At 41.7% G+C, this 18,816-nt stretch overlaps 1 protein-coding gene across 4 annotated transcripts in view; it reads left to right on the top strand.

Moving 5' to 3' along the window:
• The window catches only part of naaladl2 (N-acetylated alpha-linked acidic dipeptidase like 2), a 499,162-nt gene that overhangs the window by 48,928 nt on the left and 431,418 nt on the right, over positions 1-18,816 (top strand). For all 4 annotated transcript variants that reach the window (XM_084067278.1, XM_084067279.1, XM_084067277.1 and 1 more), the window contains exon 2: positions 14,740-14,790. The gene's annotated coding sequence lies outside the window, so the exon portion shown is untranslated. The remainder of the gene's footprint in view (positions 1-14,739; positions 14,791-18,816) is intronic.

Here is an 18,816-nt window from a genome sequence, read left to right as displayed (position 1 = left end):
ATCAACTGTCTAAGCATCATCCTGCGAATTATCCCGAACTGGAGTAGGGGAAACAATCTGTTATAATCCTTCATTGTGCTGCCGGGTGTTGCGAAAAAGCTTTGAAATAAATGTATTACTGAATCGGCAGTTGAAAGCCCAAACTAATAATAAACACGCCTGAATGTCTCTGCCACAGAGAAAAGAGAAGAAAATAACGGAGAAGTGAAGCAAAAGAAAATGCAAGAAATCAGCCACAAGTTATGTGAAGAAAAATCGGCCCGTCATCTCGTCTCAAACTTGAAAGCTGTTGTCTGCTGTAATGACAACACGCACACAGTTCTCTATATCTCTGCTTTTTTTGGGGAGAACAACATTAATTATATGCAAAACAAAGACACTTGCCTCACATAAGCCATCGTTCCACATCAGTGTTTTTTGTCTCCGCAAGGCGGTTGTACAATCAACATCTTTCCCTGGATTCTTTAGATCATGACGGAACTTTGTGCCAAATGACATTTTCTGCCATAGTGCGTTTTCTTTAAAACACATCTTTTGGGGGCACGGTAGCACCGTGCCTCACAGCTAGAAGGTCCTGGGTTCGATTCCCGCCAGGGACGCTTTGGGCGCTGGGGGCGTGTCCTCTCCTCCGCATCATCAGTGCCCATGCCCTAGGTGGGGTTGGCAAAAGGGCCTTTCTCTGTGGAGTTTGTATGCTCTCCCCGTGTCCCCTAGGGTAGGCACCCTTACAAAAAATATGCAGCAATCCTGGTCTCTATACTGCCTCCCCCTAGGGTGCCTGATGAAGGGGAAAGGAACTGGTTGGAATAACGTGTTCCTTCCACACGCTACACGTCCAACCAGGGAAACTCCCCCCTGTCAGGTGATAAGAAGCGGCTTGCTAGCTCCTCATGCATTGAAGGAGGCTTGAGCTCAGTTTTAGGCTCTCCCTAGGCTGGCAGAGGGAGAGTAGCGCCCAGGGTTACATAGGGAATTGGCACTGGGTGGAAAAATGGGTTAAAAATTATGTTTTTAGTTTAAAACACACTTTTTGCTACTACTCCTATTACTCCCAAAACTCACAGACACCGGTACACATTATCTCTGGGGTCACGTGATCAGGATGTATGAGTCAGATTTTTCAGATCCCATTCCAATTGGCTTCCGAGACTTCCTTCCAAAGTTTGCGGTAGGCAGAGAGGACCTGTGCTCCGAGGAGCACACTTTTTTAGTTATAGATATATTCGATATATTCGCATTCGTGGCCTTACATTTTGCCAAGAGAAGCGATAAACAGAACCAGGAGAAGAAAGGTCACAGTACACATTTTATTTTACGTTTATCATCAAAGTATGTCCTGGTTCAGACATGCTTTTGTCCATCTTTATTTTTCCGTCTGTATTTCACTTTATCTTCCCTCTGCCGTGCTTTCTCTCTGTCTGTGTATAGAAGCCATGGCCATTGGTTACACACACTATCCCGGGGGGGGGGGGGGGAGAAACCCCTCTACTTCATCACATCTGTTCCATTAATAAAAAGCCTTCAATAAATAACTAACTCTTTACAGTGAAACTTACTATTCCACCACACTATTCTTCTTTTTCTCTTTCTTACCCCAGTCCAGAATATAACAATGCTCTTTTAGGGAACAGTGGTTGAATTCAAGCATCACATTAGAAACATGTATAATTAACACAAGTCCATTTTACCTCTCTAGAGTGGAATAATGGATACATGCATGAGTGGTGGAGGAGTGCACGTGAGTCTGAGAGAGGACAGGGGAAATGAAAGGGAGTAAGAGGTGGTTTGGGATGGAGAGGTTGAAGAAAGGACTTTCTTACGCTCTTTATCAGAAATCTATTTATGTGCATGGAGGTCAGTTACTATATGTGTGTGTGTATGTATGTATGTATGTATGTATGTATATATGTTAGTGTAACAGAGTGGTTCACTACCTCAGCCTGATGACCTGAAAATCTAATATATCCCCCAAGCGATAGGGATATCCCTTTGGCTTAGTGGTTAAGATGTTGGCTTTGCACACAGGAGACCCGGGTTCGAAGGCCAGGCGTTACATACTATGTATGCATGTATGCATGTATGTATGTATGTCACCCATTCTTGAGAATTGGGACAAATCATGTCTTACCAAAACATTTCAGATTATTACTTACACTTTCAGAAGGGCATCTCTGATAATGACATCAAAGAAAAGGACCTGCATTCTGTCTGCAAAATGTTTTGCTCTTTATTTTTTGCAAGTTCCAGACAGTGTGCGGGTCCTTTCCTTTGATGTCATTATCACAGATCCTCTTCTGAACATATGCTTTTTTTCCTATGCACCTGTCACCAACCTTTTGAGGTGTGCATCGCCTTCTTCAAAAAGATTATTATTTATTAACACATAACACATCTAGTGCCAGTTTTAAAACAGGGTACATCCAGTGCCAGCGTTTCTTACCGTTTACGCCGATCGTTTTACAGCTGCAGAAGCCACCACGAGGACCCGGATGTTAATAAAGGGTGTTCGGGCGATGGTCGAGGGTCTAACGACTGGAACAATAATATTTCTACCGCGATCCGCCATTGCAGAGTGATCGCCCGTCGAAAATGGCTTGTTTGATCCAACAGTTATTGGCCAAAACATAGCCTATTACAGCACCACCATGAGGCAATAAAAAAAAGATTAGCCCAAGATTAGCTGGGGGGAAAAATATATATATTCTCTTTTCCCAAATAGTTACTCTTCTGGATGGACCAATAGTGCAGCAGAGACCATAGAAGGTGACGTGTGTGGTATGGTGTGACGATTCTCCGTGGAGTACATCTGTACCGTCCAGCCGTACTATATAGCCGACATGCATTGTATACCGAGACCTCCTCTGTATACATATTGATCTGCAGAGGTTTTGGTATATAAAATGCCAACACTGCTGTTTCCTCATTGTGTGTGTGTGTGTGTGTGTGTGTGTGTGTGTGTGTGTGTGTGTGTGTGTGTGTGTGTGTGTGTGTGTGTGTGTGTGTGTGTGTGTGTGTGTGTGTGTGTGTGTGTGTGTGTGTGTGAGAGACAGACGGGGAGAGAGGATTACTTCTGTCAGCCTTATGTAACTGGTTGACTGCTCCATTTGATTACTATCAACACCCACACACAAAGACATATGCAATGTTAATGGAGGTCAGTTTAACAACAGAGACACTAAACAGAGCTACCCTGATAGAGGCGAGGGAAAAGGAAGTTAAGAGTTATTCAAAGATACTAAGAGTCGAGATAGTGCTGGAATTTCAATGAACACTCAATCCTGCCTCTGGAGAGAGTGGTTAGATGCAAGTTTGTGTTCCTTTCTTTGTGTGTGTGTACAGATGTGCCACTTCAAAACTTCACATGTCCTGCCATCGCCAAGACAGTAAATTTTCAGGGGATTCCCAGGGCAATAAGAGGGACAAAAAAGGGCATTTAAAATGCTGAATTATTTTGATGATCACTGCTTTTATGATGCTAATTAATTTGAGCAACTGGTCAAATCACCTTTCGCCTCATAATGAGTCTGACACCTTCTTCAACACATTCTTTTATTCTCATGTATATGGGTGTCTGTTGAAGGGAAAAACGGGGGTGTGTAGTGACAACTTCTTTTCAGGGGCAAAACAGTGCATTTTAAGGGCAGAAAAGGGAGGAAAACAATGCATTTTCAGGGCACTTTCAGGGAAAGAACAGTAACGTGTGAAGTTTTGAAGTGGCACATCTGTATGTGTGTGTTTGTATTACTATACTTGCAAGGACCAAGTGTAGTAGAATTTTAAGAAATATACATTGTGAGGACCGTTTTCCTGGTCCTCACAAGAAAAATGGTTGTTTTATAGTTTAAAAAAACATTTTTTAGAGATACGTTTACTATTAGAAAAACATTCAGGTCAGGATTAGACATTTAGAGGTTAGGTTTAGGGATTGGAATTAGAGTTAAACATGATTTATACTTAGTTGCGCGCCAGTGTCATGCACCGAAAAACAGCCGATCTATAAGCTCACAACGCGTCGCAGCGCGACGCGTTGTGAGCTTATAGATCGGCTGTTTTTCGGCTTTAGGCGTACAGTTAAAAATGGCAAAATATATATATATATTTTAAATGGCATTCATAAAATGGCTGTCCTAAAATGTTGATGTCCTCACAAGTATAGTAATACAAACGTGTGTGTGTGTGCGCATAACTGGGCGTGCACTGCAGCCTTGTGACAGAAGTGTGTGTTGATGTGTGAAGCGTTTCCACCAGTGTGAAGAACATGTGAGGCAGACAGACGGTCAGGTACATCTTGTCCAATGGCCTCTCTACCGTTGTTCTGTAGTGCACCATACACACACGCACACACACACACACACGTACACACTCGCTCTGCTGCCTTCCAAACCTGAGATTGCTGTGTGGCGCCCCGCTCACGTCCAGAAAAGCGACCATGTGTGCACACACACACACACACACACACACACACACACACAATGATTTATGGCCTTTGATAGAGTCAATAAAAGCCATGGCCAAGATGAAGGACCTGGGCAGTGGCAAGCAGGACACGCACGCGCACACACACACACACACACGCACGCACACACACACGCACACGCACACGCACACGCACACGCACACACACACACACACACACACACACAGCTGTCGATTTACTTTATGTGCTGCAGTGAGCTTCTCAATACTTGTGGCTCTCTTCATTAAGCTCCTATGTACCGCCAATGTCGTTTGGTAGAGACCCTGGAGCACCACATACTTACTAATAGGTTCAGTGTATCAGGTGTGTGTGTGTGTGTGTGTGTGTGTGTGTGTGTGTGTGTGTGTGTGTGTGTGTGTGTGTGTGTGTGAGTGGGATGACAATGGAATAAACGTCGGCAAAGCTTTTGTGTGTGCATGTATTTATGCATCTGTCCAATATAGTGTAGGTGCAGGGATTTGTGTTGCAAATTGTTTTGGTGTGTGCTGTTATATAAGTGTGTGCGTGCGTTCGCGTGTGTGTGGTATCAAGGGGGACTACTGCACTGTACTGCCTCTGCAATGAAAAGACCTCTTCTCTTCTAGCCTCGGAAACCCATGCTTTTTTTTGTTACAAAAGAAAAAAAGCCTGGGCGAACCATGCAGGAACGATGGTCTTAGGACCTTGTTATCTCTTAACCAATCAGAGTGCAGAGGGGCGTCGCTCTAAATTTGGTGACTACAGTGTGCTCCGTGCACAGGCCGGGGGGGGAGGGGAGGGCGGGGACATAGATTGGTGAAGCAATAGGAAGCGCCGCACGAATCTGGGCGGCTGGGTTTGGATCCGCCCTTCAAGACCATCGATTGGGCTCGTTCTTTCAGTCTACTTCTCTTCTGACTCTGATAAACAACACAGTGTCATATTGCTTGGACATAACACTTATACTCTTGTTTAGAGTGACACAAGCTGGACTTTCACATAAAACAATGATGGCCAGTTAGACTTAAGATGGTGAGCCTGTGTGATCGTGTTAATTTGCAATTACATATTTTTCTGAATTCTTTTTTTTGTTGTGTGTTTTAGTTTTATTGGCTTCTATTCTAACTTGTTAATTGAGGTGGCTTTCTAGAGAAGGCTACAACACAGCTGACATCTCATTACTGACTGAAGTGAATGTGGGCTTGGAACGATGGACGTGGTCTAATCACGGTGCTCATTCAAGTATGCCATTGACCATGAATGTTTGATGTATCCACAATTAACATCAGTACTAGTATGTGTCTTTTTATTAACCCATTAAGACCTGGGACGCATCTGTCTAATTTTTAGATTTGAGCTAAAAAGCATTATTTTACACTTTGGCTATTCAAAAATAGCAGATCTACAAGCTCATAGTGCGGCACCGAGTGCCGCGCTATGAGCTTGTAGATCTGCTATTTTTGAGAAATCGAGAAAATTGGTGCAAATCTTTGAATATATATATTTTTAAAGCGAACATTTCTAACTCAAATCTTTGCTTATGGGGTTCCCTCGTACAACATATTTTGAGATGGGGGTCCGCGGCCAAATACATAAACATTTTGGGGTCCTTGACATGAAAAAAATTGAAAACCGCTGACATAGCAACATAAGGATATAGAAGACATTTGTAGAATCGGAACCTCAGGCCTTAATTGGTTAAAGTCAATTGCCAATAAATATCTAAAAGTGATACGTGAACTAGGGGCCGTGTCCTTGCAGCTTTTGCCTTTATGTCTGAACCATAAGATTTGTTGGCACTTTTCCAATATGGTGTGACCTGCATTCATATTCTGCACTTTGCCTTGTTGAGGTGGTGCACATACCACATACGGCATTACCTTGACTCACCAAGCCATTAAATTTGATGGGTAGAGCTGTTCAGGCAGATAATTTCTTTCCTTTTGAAAAATCATTGTGAGCATACAAAGTGTCAGTCCCATTAGTACATGATCTACAGTATATGCTTTCAATGTTGAGCAACTGCAGTAAAAACCCAAACGGGTAACTTTAAAACACTCAGATATTCATGCAGAGACCTAGACTAAGCTAGGTTGACTAAAACTATGACTAGATATGCTGACAATTTTGTCGACAAATAAAAACTAGACTAACATGTTTGGGAGGGACTAGTGGAGACGAGATCCAGTAGAACTAAGACAAGTCATCATGGGTGCACACGGGTGTCACAAACCGAAAATAGCTGATCTACAAGCTCACAACACGTCACAGCGAGACACGTTGTGAGCTTGTAGATCTTCTATTTTCGGCATGCAGCTAAGTTAAAATAAGCCATTTCGATGGCATCACAACCGCCAAAAATACATTTTTGTCGACTAAATCAGCTGTATATTTAGACTGAAATCGTATGATATTTAGTCAACTAAAACTAGACCAAAACATTTCAGATGACTAAAATATGACTAAAACTAAACAGAATTTTATTCAAAAGACTATGACTAAAACTAAATCAAAATGTGCTGTCAAAGTCAACACTGCATGATAGCATTTAAAGATATATTTTGTAAACGTGATCTGTAAGAGTTAATTTGACAGCCATGATTTGAGAAAACAAACGTATATACGGTCAGATACGCAGCTTGAAGTTACACCATGACAGCTATGACTGCTGTGGCTCATTTCCACATGTGGCTGAATGTCTGTGTGCTAGCCTGGAGGTAATGTTGTTAGTGCTGTAATGTGATTGGACACACAGTCGGATTCTCATGTGACATGAAACTCTATTAGTTAGCCATAGTGCTGACCGTGTGTGTGTGTGTGTGTGTGTGTGTGTGTGTGTGTGTGTGTGTGTGTGTGTGTGTGTGTGTGTGTGTGTGTGTGTGTGTGTGTGTGTGTGTGTGTGTGTGTGTGTGTGTGTGTGTGTGTGTGTGTGTGTGTGTGTGTGTGTGTGTGTGTTGTGTGAGTGTCTCTCTCACTATGTGTGTGTGAATGGGGTCAGTAGACTAGTGAGTTTAAAAGGGATCAGGAGGTGTGTAACATGGAGTGGATCACATATTCTCCCTCCCTATAAGCCTGTCAGTGATGGTCTCTGACCTCCTCAGCTTATCGTCCCATCACAGAGGCTTCACTGGAGAGGGAAACATACTGTTTGTAAACTGTACTGGTGTGTGAGATGGAGATGATCAACATACAGCAAGTCAAACACCACTCACTCCTCAGGTCAGCACAAACATGTCCTTTCTGTTGTGCCCTGATGTTTTTGTTGTTGTTTTTGTGACTATATTGTGCATGTTTTTTTTGTCTAGACTTTTGTCAATTTAGTAAGCTACACATTACTAGTCCATACCCGGTGAAGTGCGCAGGCGAAAGTAGTTTCCAACGTGGGGTTATTGTGCGTCCCGTCGCAATGGTGGACTATATTGAGGATGAGGATTGTCAGAATAAATGTACTGTGCTGGGTGGCATAGGATGAAGGCAAGGCTTTTGGCCATATAGTTGTAATAATGGGTTTACATAAAACGTTATCCATGGAGTATTGAGTGACATTAGTCCTGCTTAGTCATATGGATCAGAGCTCACCGCCTAATGCAGTGGTTGTGGGACCGTTGGGGGGGTCCCCAGATGATAGTGAAGTGACAATTTTAGGATTTAAGACCTTTTTAATGCCTATAAACTATACTATAAAACATTGGCCAAATTGTCTAATAATATAAGAAAGAGGCAACACTTTTGGGCTTGAAAATATCCAGATACGGATAATTCCTTTTCCGGTGGTGCTACAATGAAGTGTGTCGTGGCAAACGAGGCCTACAATGAAATGTGAACCTGTGAGAATTTTTTTTTTTTTTGCCGTACCACTTCGCGTAGATCTACGCGATTGGCACTCAATGTGAAATAAAAAAAAATGACACACAGATAAATGAGAAACAGAGAAATGGACACAGGATGGAAGGGAGAAAAGCTTGCTGTGTGCGAGCCCATGGTAGAAAGAAAGGAAAATTAGAGAGACTTTTCATTTGATGTAACAGTAGTGTATCTCAAGGAGTGTGTGTCGGGCGCTGACTTGGCATTTTCCCCCGCCGGCCTGGGTTATCTGTGCCGTGTGTAATGAATGGAGTCCGTCGGAGAGTTTGGTTGAGATGAATGGAGACACGGTCTGAATTCAGCACACCATCCTTATCATCAGTGGAGTATGAAGGCAGGCTATTAAACAATGCCCACAGCATATGGCATACAGGCAGGGGCCCTTCAATGATTCCACATTAAGGTTTTGCTCTTATTTAACTCTTTAAGACCGGGAACGCATATACTGTGTCGTTTTAGATTTTTGTTATTTTATACTTTGGGCTTTTCAAAAATAGCAGACCTACAAGCTCATAGCGCGGCACCGAGTGCCGCGCTATGAGCTTGTAGATCTGCTATTTTTTGAAAAATTGTGAAAATTGTTGCAAATCTTTGAATATATATATATTTTTAAAGCGGATATTTTACTCAAATCTTTGCTTCTGGGGGGTCCCTGGAACAAAATATTTTGAGATGGGGGGTCCGCAACCAAATACATATAATTTTGGGTGGTCTTTGACATGAAAAAGGTTTGAGAACCACTGAGATAAAAAAAAAAAAAAAAAACTTTTAGGATTTAGAAGACATTTGTAAAATCCCCAGAAGCAAAATATTTGAGTTACAAATGTTCGCTTTAAAAAAACAGATTTGCACACATTTTCACGATTTAAAAATACATAAATAGCCCAAAGAAATCTTAAAATGACACAGATACGTCCCAGGTCTGAATGCGTTAAGAAAGGGTCACTCCGGCTCACTTTTTCACATCTTGGTTTTTCGGGCTGCTGTTGTCACTGCAGAGGTACAGTACACACACGATCAACATTCTGTTATTTATTACCAACAACATGCTGTAGTGAATCACATGAACTCTCTAGCATGTCTATTTCTGGGCATATCATACTGTATGTCCTCCTCTGAAACTAATAACAGGCAAACGGGCAACTCTAATTAAAATCTGAGCGGGATTGAGAGAAATAAATATCCATCCAGGCATTATTTCAATAGAAAGTAATTGAAACAATATGTTTTATTTTAATCTTTTTAATTGTTAATAACATCCAAGCATGGTTTAAATTCTGAGAAAAAGAGACGCAGCATGACAGCTTGCTTTCTTTTTTCTGTGTCTTTTTTCTGTGTGTGTATGTGTGTTTGTGTGTCGTGTTGTGTATGCACAGCTTGTTTTCATAGACCTGGTTCCTGATTTGTCTCGCATAATCTGGCAACACTGCTAGTGGCTCCCCATTGGCTTAGATCTGTTGCTTATTTCTCTCGCAGAATCTGGCAACACTGCTAGGCCGCCATAGCTTGGGAGGACTAGACCGCCCGTTCAGAGTATGGGAAAGTAATCCCCATTTGCTTAAAGGACAGCCAATGATCGAAAACATGTCTAGAATCTGTCAAACATATGTTGACTACTGGTCAGTCTCTTCTTAGACCAGCTCGCAAGCTGGTAAAAAAGATTTGCTGTGGGATGGGGGGGGTCATTCATTTTCACCAGTGGGGATGTGTTTTATCCCCTCTTCAGGTCAGACTGAATTAAATACATTTAAATACAATACAATACTGAATTAAATACAATTAAATACATGCATTATGTATGCATTACATAAAAAAATAAAATAAGACACACTTGCAGGAGCATATAGACAGAGATGCTGGTACCACGGTCAAATAATTGTTCTTGTTTATTACAGATTATTTGGTAGTATATACAGTATATAGACACAACATATATAGTAACTTGATAGTACATACATGAAGTCAAGTTGATCTCGTTTATCTAGATCTCTAAAACGTGGGGTCCAGGGACCACTAGGTGTCCTTGAGGGGGTTTCCAGGGGGTCCCCAGCAAAATGTTTTTCTGCTGCATGGGGACCCAAATGGACCAATAAATTATGAACGGCAAACAATCAGTGAAACCTCTTTTTGATGCTGCGTGGGCACGGTGACATGCTATGCAGCAGAACAACAGTGATGAAGTGTCCTGGCAGTGATGCGATTCATTTTAATGGCATTGTTGTAGAAAATAGTATGTTTACCAAAATGGAGAATAACACCTCCTGAACTGAGAACGTTAACAAACTGGAAGTGATTGATAGTCAAAGTATACGATATGAAGAATGCCTTGTCTTTTATGAGCTATTAGGGCGTGTGTGTGGGCGTGCGCGTGTGTGTACAGAAGACAGGTGCAGGTGAGAGACAGAAGATTGAACAGAAATGTGAAAATGTTGACCGTTGCAGGTCATTCACTCAGTATAGATACAAGACATTCACAAGAAGACATTTTGTGCAACATTTCGCCGCTTGTAGTGAGTGGCAAATAAACAGAAACAAGGTCACACACATCCACAAACCCTTTTAAAGGCAGGTGCTGAACCCAAAACGAATGGAGAGCAAAGGGGAAACTTTAGGTCGTGTAACACTATGGCTCCCCTGAAGTAACTGTGAGTGCGGCATCCACAAAAAGAGGTGCATTTGAAGTCAGAACAACAACAGCTCTTCTTTCAAACTGAGGTGACAAATAATAAACCCCACTTGATTCACACAGCCAAAATGTGGAGTGTTCGTTTAACACTGAGGCCTTTTAGTTTGATGGTGGTAAACGGGCACACTTGACCTACAAATACCCCAGTGGAGTGTTCTTGTTTTTTTTTTAGCTAGCGTTTTCAGGTGCTATAGCGAAATTTCCCATCAGTGCCAAGATTCCCAAGTACTGTCAGTTCTTAAAAGGAAAGAAACAGTGAGTTCTTGCAGTGGGTTTTCCCCTCTTCATTAGCACCACCTTTCCAGACCTTCAGCGCCAGATGTGCCGACTAACACTGCACCGTGTGTTCAAACATCCAAAACCCATCAATCGGTGCCACCGATAAACTTTTAACGTCGTAGCACCTCAACATAGAGGAGGCCACTGAGGGTGGAGAAAATGGACCTTCGCGGGTCCAAATGAACACTCGGAATTTTGACTGTGTGTGTACCCAGTGGTGGAAAGTAACTAAGTACATTTACTTAAGTACTGTACTTAAGTACAATTTTGAGGTATTTGTACTTTACTTGAGTATTTCCAATTTCCAATACTTTTACTTCTACTCCACTACATCTCAGAGGCAAATATTGTACTTTTACTCCACTACAATTATTTGAGAACATTAGTTACTAGTTACTTTTCAGATATAAATTATGATATTATAAAATATACATTAACCACTTCAGCCCTATTTTATACATAGGCTATTTGAAAATAGCCGATCTACAAGCTCTCAACGCGTCGCTTCGCGACGCGTTGAGAGCTTGTAGATCGGCTATTTTCAAACATTTTAGTACTTTTACTTTTGGTACTTGAAGTACATTTTGATGCCAATACTTTTGTACTTTTACTCAAGTACATTTTGAATTCTGGACTATTGCTTGTAACAGAGTATTTTTTATTTTGCAGTATTGGTACTTTTACTTAAGTAAAGAATTTGAGTACTTTTTCCACCACTGTGTGTACCTGCGTATGCGGAATACGTGGCTCTAAAGAAGAGCAGCCATACGGAGCACATAATAGTGCATCATCAAACTGACACGGAAGGGTGATTTAGACCCAGGCGGATGAGGATGGATCCATCCATACATTGAAAGTCATCTGTCTTCCAGGTTCTTCTTCACAGAGCTCTCTGTGTGTGTGTGTGTGTGTGTGTGTGTGTGTGTGTGTGTGTGTGTGTGTGTGTGTGTGTGTGTGTGTGTGTGTGTGTGTGTGTGTGTGTGTGTGTGTGTGTGTGTGTGTGTGTGTGTGTGTGTGTGTGTGTGTGTGTGTGTGTGTGTGTGTGTGTGTGTGTGTGGAGCCCCCAGGCGCAGGCTACAGCATGTTGGCCACTGAAGTGGCTCTCAATTACTGGTTTTAATTCCCCTTCCACTGTTGGTCTGTCTCCATTAGCCGTGACATTTCTTCCAGAGGTGTGAATCATCACCACTTGTCTATTTGTCACCATCAGCCCCTGTCTGTCTGTCTGCTGCAGCTGCTGATGCAGGGCTGACTGAAAGACGCGGAGCCAAAACTTCACACATTTACATAGGAGTAGTGGTGACTGGCGAGGATGAGCTAGTTTAGTTTAATTACATTTAATTTCAAGGACCCCCCCCTCAGTTCAACATTCATAGGCCTTCATCCCCCACACCGGGCACTGGAGCACACCGATCTACACTGTAAAATCCTCACTGTTCATTTATAAGTCTGAGAGTATACGGATGGGTCCATTTATGCATATACGGCGTCACCACCAAGGTTCTCAAGAAACTACAGTACGTACAAAAATTCCTCTGCCCGCCTGCTCACCAGAACCCGATCCAAGGGACCACATCGCACCAAGTCCTCCATGACCTCCACTGGCTCCCAGTCAAGCACAGAATTGACTTCAAAATACTAATCACTATACCTACAAAGCCCTCAACAACCAGGCCCCCCGCTATACCTCTCTGAACTCATCCAATAATGCCTCCTCCCCTCCCGCTCCATCAGGTCGGGTGAATGATGCCAACCTCCTGAACACCTGTCAGTGGGGAATGTTGAACTGGAGGTGTAGGACAGAGTAGATGCTATACGTTGTCCCCGGTGGGGGCTCCTGATGAGCTATTAGGGTTCTTCAACAGCATTGGCAACACAGTGATGTGTGTGTGTGTGTGTGTGTGTGTGTGTGTGTGTGTGTGTGTGGGGGGGGGGTAAGAATAGCTGATCGACAAGCTTGTGACGTGTTGTAAGCTTGTAGATCAGCTATCTCAGCTTTTTTAATATTTGAGAATGTTTCAACATGGAAACGATTATGACAAAACTAATTGCGATTAAACGATTGTGTCATAATTGTGACAGCCCTACATAACGGCTAAACTGGGAAGGAAAACAAAGTTTACAAATAATTAGCTACTATAATTTGTAAAAGATTGATTAAAGATTCTTTAATTAGGGTTAAACAAAAACGATTGCCTGATGTCCTGGGGCAAGTAGAAAACGGTTAAAGGACAGTCACTTGGACAATCACTTACACTGTGTGTGTGTGTGTGTGTGTGTGTGTGCGTGTGCGTGTGCGTGTGCGTGTGCGTCTGTGTGTGTGTGTGTGTGTGTGTGTGTGTGTGATTCCAAGACTAAGTTGGAGGAAATTACATTAGAGTATGGAAATGAGAGCGGTTTTATTCCGCAAATGTTTTTCGCCTATGGAGGTTGGTCAATATATTGATCAATTTCCTCACTTTTGGCTGTATAAAATATTTCTGTTAAGGCCATCCATTTCATGAAGAGGGTATCTGGAAAAACTAAAGCCCCTTTGCAGGATGTGTCTGCCTCACCTTTTGAAATCAAAATTCCACCCCTGGCCCGGACGGATAGGAAATTACCAGTTTAAGTCTGCTTCCCTCCAACACAGCTACTTTCAGGGTTGCCAGATTTGCTTATTATAATTTCCCTGCAATATTTTATTTGAAAATAGCCGATCTACAGGCGCACAACACGTTGCATCGCGATGCGTTGTGAGCTTGTAGATCTGCTATTTTCAAATAGCTGATGTATATGTTAAAGTGCTCATGTGGCCCATTATTTTGGGCTGGTTTTCCTAGACCTGGTTGCTTGTTTCTCTCACAGAATCTGGCAACACCGGCTACTTTGCTTAAAACTGTGTTACATCAACCCACAGCAGCCTGCATTTCAAGCTGATGGAAAAACAAGATTAGGATGAAATGTGCAACGGTCTTTGTGTCTTTATGTTCCTAACTTCAGTAGAATACCATCACCCTGTAGCAGCTCTGTTCTGTTAATAGAATGAATGCTTTATACGGTCTATGATTGATCATCAACGCAGATAACTTGCTGTCTTGCTTAAATATTGCAAATTGTCATCGATTCAATTGTGTCCGTTTATTATACCTGGAATTATGAGGAATAGCATATTATCCGTGGCCTCTGCCCAATTATCTCTCAGGGTGTGAGGAACAGGCTAAACCGGCACCGTCTGGCTGTCGTTGCTTCTCCACTCTACACAACGTTCATCTATCTTTAATGTGGTGTTTTTTTTGGTCGTACTCAGCTTTTACCTGTTTGTATAGTTTGATCTAGGTCTGTGTATTAAACGATAACTGTGTCTTCCTATGGTTAATATGAGCGTCAAAACAATATATATATATATATATTGTTTATTTGTTTTTTATTGCACATGCATTCCATTCCGGATGGAGACATGTCCAATAAATTTCTTTTTTTTTTGTGATTTCAGATTAATGCAATCCAAGCCTTCTGCAGTCCTGCTCAACATTCAACTAGAAGGGTGAGTGTTTTTTAATTGTTTTATTTCTTTCAGTCTTGTGCACAAAGACACAACCACCTATCACCTGGCACATGGAACCATGGTACATACAGTACAGGGGTCTTCAACAGGGGGTCCGGGACCCCTAGGGGGTCCTCAGAGTTACTACAGGGGGTCCGCAAAATATTTGTGTGATATGTTTTTTGTTTTTTTTTACATTACTTGAACCCTAGCATCCCTTTTCTGGGGAGAACTTTAGCCAAAAATAGCAGATCTACAAGCTCACAAGCTTGTAGATCGGCTATTTTTGGCAAAGAGTTATAGGTGTAGAGGGAAAAAAGAGCAGCAAACGTTTATCTGCAACAACATTTTATACAATATAGAGGGGGTCCCTGCTTCATCTCTCTCTCAGCTAGGGGGTCCTTGGACTGAAAACGTTGAAGACCCCTGCAGTACATATAAACAATAAACAGCCACGGGTAATGTCACACAACAACTATAACTAAAAAAGAAACGGTTAAAAAGTGTATATTTTCTATTACTTTTTCCCAAAATGGATAGACTAATTCAAGCCTGTGAGCTTCTATATCTACTTTTTTTGAATATCGTCATTTTGCTGGGGACCCCCTGGAACCCATACAGTACATATAAACAATAAACAGCCACAGGTGTTATAGCAATAGTAAATAATAATGAAGGAGACAAAATAATGGAAACACGTGTGGGAAATTCTTTTAGCTTATAAGCAGGACACAGCAATGATGATGGGGTATGGCTGTGACTATGGCGTTCTGTTGTGTGACATTACCCGTGGCAGACCTGGGTTCCAGGGGGTAAAAATGTCCTTGTTTCTGTTTTGCCTTTCCAACATAAATTATCGGGCAGTAGGCCCATCTTATTGAGTTTAGAGGGGGTAAAATAAAATCTGTGAATTCACTTATATTGAGTACATTTCCCTCTGGCTTCCCTTATACGTTTCCCAGTATTTACTATCATTCTAGAAGGGTGAGTGTTAAGACTTCCCACCATAGGCTTCTTAAAGGGATAGTTCACCCCCAAAATGGCTTGTTTTCTATCAATTACACACCCCATGGAGCCATGATTTTTTTTTCCTCTTTGTTTTTGTCGCATTCCTAAGCCAATAATTGAATGACCGCCAGAGACTCTGCCGGTCATCAAATGATTGGCTTAGGAATGCGACAAAAACAAAAGAACTCCATGAATTCAAGGCTTCATGGAGTGTAATTGATAATTCTTTGGGTGAACTATCCACACACTCTCTTTCTCTCTCTCTCTCTCTGTCTCTCTCGCTCGTGTGAAGCCAGGCACTAGCTTTGGCTGCCATGTTTTCACTTCCGTTCTGTAAAGAAAAAAAGATGAAAAGCTTCTTCCCTGTCTCTGTCCTCTCACTCCCTTCTCATCTCTTCTCTGACGTTCCTCTTGATATGGCCTTGAAAGTGATTTTTTGCAGCAGAGTGGCCAAATCCGCCCTATTAGGACTCATCCATTGCATGTTTCGGTCCTTTTTTCTGTCATTGCAATTTTCCGCACAAACATGGAAAGCCAGGGAGAAAGGATTATGGTTTATGAATACTCCCTTCCCCTGTCAACTTGGGGTTTGTGAGTGTGTGCATCTGTCTACAGCAGGGGCTTTCAACCCTTTTCACATCAAGGTCCATTATTTATTCGGCATTTGAGCTACGGACCACCGTTTGAGGAGATTTAGCCTCTCAGGCCCAAGACTTATTTTGTTATATTTTGTTACCGTTGGATACGATGTTGTCCACAATTCCATGCTGTATTGATGTTGGTACCAATAGGAGAGATAACACGCAAACGTTGATCTAAATAACTATTCTTTAATTAAGTAAATGCAGGTGTTTACGGGTCCATTTGGTTTCATTTTACGCTCTCAAGAGTTAAATATCTAATAAGATAAGTTACCAACTCTCCATTGTTTAGCTGGGGACCACCTGGAACCCCCTCAAGCACCACTGGTGGTCCCTGGACCACTGGTTGAGAACCACTGGTATAGAGTGATGTATCCTAATTTCTTTGAGGCACTCCATTGTTCTCTCTAAGTTTGTGTGACTATTTCCCTTGTTGTTTATTGACTAGAGTTCATGCTTACTCTGCTTATTCTGATATTGCACCCGTAAGTTGCTCTGGATAAGAGAGCGTCCGCTAAATGCCTGAATTGTAAATGCTTTTCTTCAGATTAGGGCATACATGGGCAACTGGCGGCCCCGGGGCCACATGCGGCCCCCACCTTTACTTAATGCGGCCCGCAGGTTAATAAAGGAATACTGATATATTATTGATTTCAGCTGTTACAATTCCAAACATGCAAACATAACCCGCTTTAATTACTTCAGTCTGTATTAATAGCTTAATGACTAATATTACATTTCTATTGTCTTTTTTATGTCCAATGTATTTGTATTGAAATAGCAGATCTACCAGCTCAAAACGCGACACACTGCGACGCGTTTTGAGCTTGTAGATCGGCTATTTTTGCTACTTTTGTGTGACATAGAATGGCGAAAAAAAGTTACAATTCGGAGAGACAGTATATGCAATGTGGCCCTCTGGAGTGAGTGTGGAAATATAGTGGCCCTCCCCATCATCAAAGTTGCCCACCCATGGATTAGGGTCACTCTATGTTGAAGATATACTGCATGTATTACGAATACTTTTCACCCTCAAAAGGATCATGTCAGCAGTCTTGTCGCACTAATAATCTGAATACAGAGCTAACCAAGTGATGGTCATTATGATAATAATATGGTGGATACCAAGGTGCTTTGTAATATATGTACGATAAGTACACAACTACATAGATTAAATTCTTGCAAGTCACGGTGAATTCTATTAAGCTTTGGCCAAAATTATAAACTATTTGTTTGGATGTTGTTGGGCCTTTTAATCCATTAAGACCTGGAACTGTGTCATTTTTAGATTTGAGCTAAAAAGCATTATTTTACACTTTGGGCTATTCAAAAATAGCAGATATACAAGCTCATAGCGCGGCACCGAGTGCCGCGCTACGAGCTTGTAGATCTGCTATTTTTTTTTAAATCGTGAAAATGTGTGCAAATCTTTGAATATATATATATTTTCAAAGCGAACATTTTTAACTCAAATCTTTGCTTCTGGGGGTCCCTGGAACAAGATATTTTGATGGGGGTCCGCAGCCAAATACATATAATTTTGGCGGTCCTTGACATGAAAAAGATTGAGCACCACTGATATAGAAACATACGTTTTTCAGAAAACTGTTGAGATTTAGGAGACATGTAGAATCAGCTTCAGGTCTCAATGGGTTAAAATAAAGGTAATGACTGAAATGATTAATGGTCGCAATTTATAGTCGGGAGTCTCGAGCAGAATGACTTGCTGCTCTACAGGGTACAGGATCGAGGGAAAAGGACAACAAAAAATAAAATAAAAAAATAAATGGGTTCCAAATTGGAAATTTCCAACAAGTGGAGTGGACTGAGCGTCCGAAAGCTCAAAGCAATTAGTGGAACCAGAGGACACCGTGCACAGAGGCCCTTCTTGAGCTCTGATTACATTTTCTGATTGTCAGAGCAATTGCTATAAGAGGGAAGAAACCTATAGCTCCCTGCAGCGAATAATGGGTTATTGGTAAATCCATTCTCCTTGGAGATGGAGATGTTTCCAGACAAAAGCTCTTAACCCGTTCAATCCGGGAACATCATTTTAGATTTCAGTTTTAGCTATTTATACTTTGGGCCATTCAAAAATGGCAGATCTACAAGCTCAAATGAGCTTGTAGATCTGCACTTTTGTTTTGAAAAATCGTGAAAATGTGTGCAAATCTTTGAATATGTATCTTTTTTAAACTCAAATCTTTGCTTCTGGGGATTCTACAAATGTCTTCTAAATCCTAAGTTATTTTTTTTTAAGTAATACTAATGCTATAATATCAGTGGTTCTCAAACTTGTTTCATGCCAAGGACCACCCAAAATTATATATATATCTGTTCGCGGACCCCCCCCATCTCAAAATATTTTGTTCCGGGG

The sequence above is a fragment of the Gymnoscopelus microlampas genome, assembly GCF_963454915.1.
Source record: "Gymnoscopelus microlampas genome assembly, chromosome: 9".
In the NCBI taxonomy this organism is placed as follows: Eukaryota; Metazoa; Chordata; class Actinopteri; order Myctophiformes; family Myctophidae; genus Gymnoscopelus; species Gymnoscopelus microlampas.
Note: the sequence above shows the minus strand (reverse complement) of the source record. Positions and strands in the feature narration are given on the sequence as shown.